The sequence below is a fragment of the Limulus polyphemus genome, unplaced genomic scaffold (genome assembly GCF_000517525.1).
Source record: "Limulus polyphemus unplaced genomic scaffold, Limulus_polyphemus-2.1.2 Scaffold364, whole genome shotgun sequence".
NCBI classification, from domain to species: Eukaryota; Metazoa; Arthropoda; class Merostomata; order Xiphosura; family Limulidae; genus Limulus; species Limulus polyphemus.
This window is the reverse complement of record NW_013665974.1, coordinates 397,155-406,927: the sequence shown is the minus strand read 5'-3', so window position 1 is coordinate 406,927 and position 9,773 is coordinate 397,155. Positions and strand designations below refer to the sequence as shown.

Sequence of the window (9,773 nt, the reverse complement as noted above, 5' to 3'; positions counted from 1 at the left end):
GTTAAGCTAGTTTTAATTCTTTATCATAGCTATATAGATAAATTTACTTACTTATTTAGTGTGGGTCTATATCAAAATTTATTTACTGGTTTTTACAATCCCCCTTCCATTTGTGTCTCAACATTGTTCTTACAAATGTTTATTATAATGCATAGAATTATATTCAACATTCAGGTTATTATATGTCATGCCCTCCAGTGGCCCAACGATAAGTCTGGAGGATTATAATGCTAAAAACCGGGTTCCGATACTCGCAATGGGCACAGCACAGATAGCTCATTGTGCAGGTTTGCTCTTAAACAACAAACCGGCAAACAAACAAAATAATTTGTAATTATAATTTTGTATTTACTGTAGAAATTTGCTGAAGATGGAATATGTGTATGCCGAAACTTTCATTATATATATTGTTATTCGCTACTTCTGTGATTGTATTGTTCAAGATCAGACTACGTTTTCCGCTCATGAATCTGTTGTGTGTATATATATATATATATATACATTAATGACAATATTCCTGATTAAATTTCACAATTACTCAACGGTCCCTCAGATAACTAGTATTATTATTTGACTCAGGAGGGCGCGTGCATCATATGGCGAGAGCTTTTAACCGGCGGGAGATAGGAGAGTCTATCAAGAGGTGAAGAACGTTGGCTATACAAGATTGTTAGAACAGAGTGTGTTACTGTAAGGAAAGTTGGGTGTGACAACCTTTATTTTACCTTTCTTGGCATATTAATCGTTCAAGGTAAGGTTTCTTCTTTGACGTTAAACACAATAATGAACCGGAACTTGACTATATTGTTCTCATGTAAATAAGAAGTTGTTGACCTAAACTTTGTTTCAACTGTGTTCAAACTTGAATTTCGCCATCTCTTAAGTTGAGGCCGAGAACCTGCGCTGATATAGTACCGATACTACAGCGACAGTATTTGTTGCTGGTACTTATATGGTCAAAATATTTTTCCGAGCAACTGTTTATACATAATGTTACCCTGGTTACATCAGGATTAAACTTATAACGAGTTAATGTTTAACAGCATAAACTGAACGAAAAACAAATAAATACAGTTTATTACAAGTTCCATTATGAGTGCATCTGTAACTTTGAAGAAATATATATTGTTGGCAGCTCATTTTCTCAATTTGAATTTTTAGACCCTATCTGAGGTAAACCCATATAAGGTCAGTAAAGAACGATACCTTAAACATATTATCATCCTTACTATGATGTAATATCGCGCAAATTACTCAATAAAGTAACTATTTTAATATTTATGTTTGTTAGCATTTTTCATTCATGTGAACGTACCTGAGAAGCTGGTTATCACAGTGTCCAAATTATTCAGGACAAAGACTTCAAACCTACCCGAAGTCAAAAGGGCAGGGTAAAGGGAGGGGCGCAGTGAGCAAATAAACACGCTTATAAACTACAAAACTTTATTAGAACATAAAAGTAATCGTGTAAGAACCTGATGATATTCAATGTTTAAACTTGCTGTAATTTCATAATCATGTTCGTTTAGTTGTTAAACACAAAGCTGCACAATGGGGTACCTGCTGCTCTGCCCATAGCTGGTATCGAAACTCGATTTGTAGTAATATAAGCCCTCAGACTTTCTACTGAGCAGCCGGAGGGCGTTTTTATTCGTAAGGCTTGGACAGATGCGAGAAATATTTATTGACTTTGTAATATAATTCTCTTTTACCATCTGTCTAACTTCACAAAGAGTAATAAATATTTAACACATAACTTATTAATTTATTTATTTTTGCTTACTGTTTACATTTTGTATAACTATATTTGGAGTGATGTAGATAGACATTACTAGTGCATACGCAATTTCAAGAGTTTCGTTTTTAATGCATTACAAAATAATATCCGGTCGTGGCCTATGGTTAGTGTGCCAAACTGTGAATCCGAAGGTCAGTGGTTCACATCCTCTTGTTCCAAATTCGCGCTCCACATTGGGACTGTGAATGTGTTATAAGACTGGTTAATCTTATTATTCAGTTAATGTAGCCCGAGAGTTGTGGTAAGTGCTGTTGACTAGCTGCCTTATTTCTAGTCTGTCACTTCTAAATTGGGGAATACTGGAGCTGACAGCCTTTTTTTGTAGATTTGTGTAAATTGTTCTTATCGAAGAGGTATCTTTTCAAAAAGGTGGAATGTTACACCAGTTGATCTTAATTAACCCATTCACTGCGGCTGTCACGTATACGGGTTGGGCTTTTTGCTTCTGTACACTGCGGCTGTTATTATTTTTGATCTTGATCGGGATCTGGGATGGTCAAGTGTTATGTAGATCTCTTCCTTCCTTCGGTACAGATGTTATTGTAATCCGACTGTTCCATATATGTGATTTCACCTTTTAAGTTTCCGCGTGAACTAGTAAGGGTTATTTATGAGTGTTTAACATTCTCCACCCAAGCATTGTTACCGAACAATGGGGTCGATCATGTTTTGTCCTTTTTCGTCAGTACCGCTCAAGATGTCAACGAAATCCCATAAAGGGCACAGCCGCAGAATACAGAAGAAAAAAGTCCGACCTGCATATGTGACAGCCGCAGTGAATGGGTTAAAGACAAGATGAAGACTCAAGCTGTCACAAGAAATGTTTTTTGCAATATATTTTTAATTGTGAAAATTGAGACTATTTAGGATTCAAACTCGTATTCCCGCTTCTTAGGCAGGTGTTTTAACTAATATAACGTTAACTTTTTTGTAATTCATTTAGGTGAACTAATTGTAGTGTCAGCCTTAGGGTTTTTACCGTCGTAGGCAAAATATGTAACTATTCTATTATGTTTGCCTGGGCTAACACTTACTAAATGACGCGGCGCTAAAATAAGGTACATTGTTTTATATGGTACAACAAGTTCACTTATGATTACTAGAAGCAAAACTTGTATGAAGGACAATGCTAGATAATGTTCCCTTTGTTTGCTATTAAGTTTCTAATGACGTTATTAGATGCTAATTACATACCCTGCTTTGTTGAAGGTAATAATTGACTCATTTAATTGATTAAATACTTATGTCTTTAAATTCAAAGCCATAAGTCTGTAGAACAGTGAAAATGTGCCCTATTTTAAGGGCTTTTTATCCCCCTTCTCGGGCAAAAATCCTAAAACAAAATAGCCCATATACACAATCGGAAAGTTTCTTTTTTTAGAGTACAAAAATTTACGGTAATCGAGCCACCAACTCTGGATGATGGATGTTAACACACACGTGTTCATCATTAGAGTCAGATATGCAAAACAAATGAAGTTATTTTAACTTTTAAGTTTGAAATTTCTATTAGAAGGCAAATATTTGGAATACTTAAATACCAAAACTTTAAATAACAACAAAAAATTCACTTTTCGCTCCCCCAATGGCTCAGCGGTAAGTCTGAGAGCTCACATCGCTAAAAACCTAAAAACTGAGTTTCAATACTCGTAGTGGGCACAGCACAGATAGCCCATGGTATAACTTTGTACTTAATCAGAAGGAAAGAAACAAAAACAATTTTTTGGGCTTTTAATGAAGCTCACTCTCGAACATGCCCTTTCGAGTCCCTTGATTTGGTGATTTGAAGCTTACGTTCTGACATCATGGACAGTTAAAATTTAATTAGTTTAAATCTTAAAAAGCTTTTGTTCTTGGCAAAATCAGAAGAATCCTCAATGCAATGTATATGTTAGAGCAGTGGTTCTCCACCTACACCTGGGGGACGTGGTCCTAGTGAGAGTCGCTGGGGATGACGTTGTAACGTCGAAACATGTAGAGTCGTCAACTTTTTGAAGGCCATAGATAGGCCTAAATAAAATGTTTTTAACTGTGTAGCAGTTTAACGTTGAATATTATTTATGATATTAACCCTTAACCAGTTGGTTTTGATGAGTCATGCATTTTTGTAACTACTTATTCCATGAGTTCTGATGAGCACTGGATTTTAACTGGTTTTTCCTCTTTTCTAATATTCAAAGATAAATTTGGTTGGAAATTCGTATCAATCCCCAGCTTTTTCGGTTTTTGCATCTGTCATGGCCCTTGCAAACCGCTCATTAGATCGGACATTCTCTAGAGAAGATATAATTTTTTCTGTAATAGAAATCGCAGGCGATAAGTATAAGTGAGACTTCTGTGATGTTTTTATTATATATTTTCACTTGAAAAAGCGCATCTTGTCAAATTACTTGACAACACGGGAAGTTGATGATTCGGAACTTGGCTGCACAGCTTCTTATTGTTCCGCCCCCCAGTGGCACAGCGGTATGTTTGCAGACTTACAACGCTAGAAACCGGGTTTCGATACCCATGGTGGGCAGAGTACAGCTAGCCCATTGTGTAAATTTGTGCTTAATTCCAAACAAACAAACAACCTTATTGTTCCATGAGTCCTGATGAGCATCGCGTCTTCTGTTAGAGCTAATAAAGTATCATACACTTTTGTAACTTCTTGTTTCAAGAGTTCTGATGAGCATCATGTATTTAGTTAAGGCTACTAAAATAGATCCCTTAAACTTTTGTGTGTTTGAGAGTGGATTAACACTTACTGTGGTTAAATATTTTGAAAACATTTGTTTGAAACTTAGAAAAAGATACAGCTTCAAGACAGGACATTATAACATAATTAATAACCAAATCAAGGCAGATAGAACAACATGTCACAAAAAATGTCCTTGATTTATTGGTAAAACTTTAGACTGAACTCTACTGTTCTTATTTTTCGTATTCGCTTAGTTTTATAGTCTTGAATCCCAATTCTTGAAGTTTTGCAGTAGCGTTCTTTTATACCAATGCCCGTTGGGTTTTTCATTCCAATAAATCCATAAAGTGTTCTCTAATTTCGACTTAATCAGAACTTATTTTAACGAATCAAACAGCCATCGTCATCTTTTGTTTGAAACTGATATCCAGAGTAGAGTCATAATGCATTGGAGCTGTATTTTGGATGTTCACTAAGCTCATGATACTGTGAATGATTTCACCAGTTGGCAGGCAACATTATGTGTTCAATTTGAATTGTTCAATATTTTGACTCTATGCCTACAGTACTTATCAATTTTAGTTGAGTCAGAATAGGGATTTATAGCTTGAGAAAATAATGTAGACACCATTTCCAGACTAGTTTGTTTATTTTTTTTAAGTCCCTAGTTGTAGGCTTGAAAATATAGTATTTGCATTTTGAATATTTGTTTGTTGGAAATTAAGCACAAAGCTACAGAATGTGCTATCTATGCTCTGCCAACCACGGGTATCGAAATCTGGTTTTTAGCGTTGTGAGTCCGCAGACATACCACTGTGCCACTGGGGGGGGGGGGTCTTGCATTTTGATTTCTGGACTATTTTAAATTAAGTTCTTTTTAATTATCTTGTGTGTTAATGATGCTGATATTTCCAAGAGTTCTCATTTTGGACTTGTTCTCACTGTGACTTGACATGACTGTAGCATAAATCCCTCTGATGACTTCTGGATGTCTGTTATAGTTTAAATGTAAATCCCTACTGTGAAGGTCGCTCTCAGAAAAACTGCCGTAAAACAGGTTACCTAATGTATAGGTCATTGGTTAATTCATATTATCAGTCAATGAAAGTAAACATTCTAACAAATATTATTGTAAGTAAAAAAGCCAATAAGTGAAAAGAAACTCCAGGACTGGGACTTGAACCCAGGACTTTGGATAACAGGACTGTATTTTTGATCATCTGATTTTTTTTTAATTTTTTAATTTAGCTTTCCAGTTTCTATTAGATATTATTAATATTTATTTTACCGCCACGACAGTAGATGATTATTAAAAGGATAACTTGCTATTTTTCGTTTATGCTACAATTATGGTTATTGTTAACTTTCCTAATAAGTTAGGATAAGTTACACCCTTTCTCTGTTATATTTGCTGCATAATGATAGTTTTTAAGGTAAGATTTTAATTTCACCAATATCTGTTGTTTAACTTCCGAGTTAGAGACAGTAGAAGTTATTTCAGCTTAACAAAATGGTAATTACTATAAATATCTTAACACCGGTGTGAATGAGTAGGTTTGTGATATAAATCCGTTTCAATATTACAATATTATTTTTGTAATCCATAAATCTAAAAAAGATATTCCAAATTGCTCATATCAAAAGTTAATTTTATGTTACCACCTGCGCTAAGGGATTGATTGTCCTTCATATAGCGCACCTACAGCTTAAAGTGCAGGGGATATATATATATATGCAACATCATATTGAAGTTACGTCAGTCCTCTTCAGTTTATTGGAACAAGGCTTCACATTTGTAGCCTGTATTTACCTTTTAGCCTATTTATACATTAGTCATCAATGGTTCCATATAATTTCTTGATTCTGAGGGGTTCAGTTCCGATATCTCAAGTTTTAGTTCAAGTTATGTTTAGGTATGTGATTTATGGACAGTTTCAAAGCTATTTTTGTTTTTTATTGTTTCTACACTGAAACACAGAATCTATTATATTTCAGTATGCCATTACTGCCTGTTGACCTGCTACGTGGGGTGGCATTACACCAATAGGCCTTGAATATCTAAATTTCTAGATTTTTTTAACGATTAGAATCAAGTAATGTGAGTTTTTTTAGCCTTTTTAACTTAGACTATATGCGATAATTTTTATTTTTAAATTATGAACATGTTTATATTTGACGTATAAAAACAAGTAGGTATAAAGCTCACACACATAAAAAATCTTTGTAGACATGCGCTCTTCGTAAAATCTAACCAGACACGTTTTTACGATGCAACTAAGGCGTGGAAGAATGGCGTCATGATGTCGTTTATCATGACGCATAAGAAATATATATGCGTCTGAGTGCGTATAAAAGTTTAAGTTATTTTCATAAATGGAAGTTGACTGTAGGAAATAACTCGGCAACATCCCACATTTTAAAATTAAAAAGTAGTTATAATTTTTACTTAAGCTTCATTTGTCCCTTTTTTTATATATTTTTAGAAGTAGCCTTGTATTAGCTTACATTACCATATGAAAAATGTGTAATTTTTTTTTTATAAATAAAAGTTATATATGGCTATGTATATTTATATTTGTATTTTTTAGTTTTATACCAGATACTTTTTATGAATAATAAAATACGTAGAATATGTTTTAACGTGATTTTTTTCTCTAAACGTATCAAAATAGATTTATGAAAGGACAATCTTGCCTTACTTTATCTATTTCGTTTTTTCAAAGGTGTTACTTGTTACCTGGACGACAGAAAATCTATAGACTTGGTGTACTTCAGTTCTCAAATATCTTTTGATAAGATGCCACATAAGTGATTAGCTAAGAAAATCGTATCCGTAGATGTTGAGGAAATACTAGTTAATTACATGATAAGATGATTTGATAGGAGAAAGCAAAAGGCTGTCATGAATGAAGTACAAAGAGACTAGACTGTCGTTACCAGTGGAGTGCCTCAGGGGTCAGCACTTGTTCCTTTTGCTCTTTTTATTTACATTAAATGATATTCATAAAGGCATACATAGTAAATTAGCAAAGTTTGCTGATAACATTAAACTCTTGAATATTTCTGACTCCATTAAAGTTATTGAAGTATTACAAAATGATTTGAATATGTTGGTATTGGCAAACGAGCAGTAATTACAGTAAATTCAAAGTAATGCCTTTGGTTGTCGTGATTTGGATTCAATATTTAATATACGTCAGTGTGACTGAATAAAATGATATATATATATATATTGGCAATATGGTTGATAGGTCACTCAAACCATCGATGCAGTGCTCTGTAGCTAGGAGTAAAGCTAATAAAATTTTAGGATGTATTTATAGTCATATTGACCAGAAGTTTAAATAAGCAACTATCAATATAAATCAGTAGTCAGGAGTCACGTGGAATATTGGGTAAAGTTTCATTTCCTTATCTAAGAAAGAGTATTTACTTATGGGAAAAGAGGAGAGCAATTAAGATGATTTCACGGTGGTAGAGTTATATTAGGTCGTCAAGAAATTACTGTCGCGTTTTGGAATACTTTCATTAACCACCCCCAAAAAAACGCACATCACGTCTAATAGTTAAACGAACCACCTAAACGTTATGTTAGTATAGCCCAGTGTTTCCCAAACTTTTTTTGGACACGGAACACTTTTCAGCCGAGAGAAAGCTTACGGAACAGTATACACGTGAAATATCGGTGTAGAGGGTGTGTTGCGCGCGCAGCGTTCTCTAGAGTATATTATTCATTTATTTATTTAATAAAATTACATTGTTTGTTTGTTTGTTTTGAATTTCGCGCAAAGGTGCACGAGGGCTATCTGCGCCAGCCGTCCCTAATTTAGCAGTGTAAGACTAGAGGGAAGGCAGCTAGTCATCACCACCCACCGCCAACTCTTGGACTACTCTTTTACCAACGAATAGTGGGATTGACCATCACATTATAACGCCCCCCACGGCTTAAAGGGCGAGCATGTTTGGTGTGACGGGGATTCGAACCCGCGACCCGCAGATTGCGAGTCGAGCGCCCTAACCACCTGGCCATGCTGGGCATAAAATTACATATTAATGAATTTTTACATTTTTATGCTTATCAAAAATTTTAGGTACAAATCTCTCCACTAAGATATTATGTAGAATAGATATGGCATCTTCTATAATTGTTCTTCAATGCGAAATCAATATTACCTAATTCTAATACAAAGGAAAATGTTTCATAATAAGTTATGATCATACAAAAAAGTGTTAAATATTTTATCAAAATTGAAAATCATGATTTTCACACAGAGCACCTATAAATCTCGGACGGAACACCAGTGTTCCGCGGAACATAGTTTGGTGTAGCCCATATAATGTGTAAAGTTTAGTATACTTTAATCCCTTATAGTGATGGCACACGACGAGACACACATTCGGTATGTAATGCTGTTTGAATACAAGAAGGGAAACAACACCTCTGTAGCTACAAAGAATGTCTAAGAAGGTTATATAAATATTTTGAAAGTTCGTAAGTGTCAACGATGGTTCAGTAAATTTCGTTCAAGTGTCTTTAGCCTTAAAAATTGTGATGGCAGGGGCCGATACGTTGGAATTGATATTGATACTCTGAAGACACTTGTTGAGTCTAACCCAAAGCAACACATCCATGAAATGGCCCTGAAATTGCATGTCTCTCATGAAACAATACGTAAACATCTAAGGAATATGGGAAACTCATTAAAGAAGGTGTATGATGCCTCATGAACTCTCTAATGATCATCGTTTCCAACGTGTGAACGTTGATTCGTCTCTTCTGGCACGTAATGCACGTGAACCATTTTTGGACAGAATTGTCACCGGTTAAGAAAAATGGATTCTCTATGCGAATATTAAATGCCAAAAACCATTTCCGACCACAAAACCTGGAGTCCATCCGCAGAAAGTGATGCTTTGCTTTTGGTGGGACATCGAAGGAGTAATTCATTTCGAACTCCTCAATCCACAGCGAACTGTCAATGCAGAGATCAATGAACTTTTAAATCAAGCCCTTCATCAGAAACGCCCTTCACTCGTCAATCGGAAAGGTGTTCTTATTCTCCACGACAATGCTCGTCCACAGCACGTTTGACGCAACACAAAATTATGGAGTTGGGTTGGGAAGTTCTCCCCCACCCACCATATTTTCCAGATACAGCTGCAACACCATTTTAAAGGGTAAACGTATGCAAATGTGGAAGGTGTTAAAGAGGACATCGACATGTTTTTTGCTTCAAAGCCAAGTTACTTCTTTAATCAGGGCATTAACAACCTGATTGTAAGATGGAAAAG

The 9,773-nt window shown here is 35.1% G+C and overlaps 1 protein-coding gene across 1 annotated transcript in view; it reads left to right on the top strand.

Moving 5' to 3' along the window:
- Positions 1–632: 632 nt before the first annotated feature.
- LOC106457708 (unconventional myosin-Ic-like) overlaps positions 633–9,773 on the top strand; it is a 110,121-nt gene continuing 100,980 nt past the window's right edge. The window contains exons 1-2 of the mRNA XM_022383720.1: positions 633–751; positions 7,205–7,436. The gene's annotated coding sequence lies outside the window, so the exon portion shown is untranslated. The remainder of the gene's footprint in view (positions 752–7,204; positions 7,437–9,773) is intronic.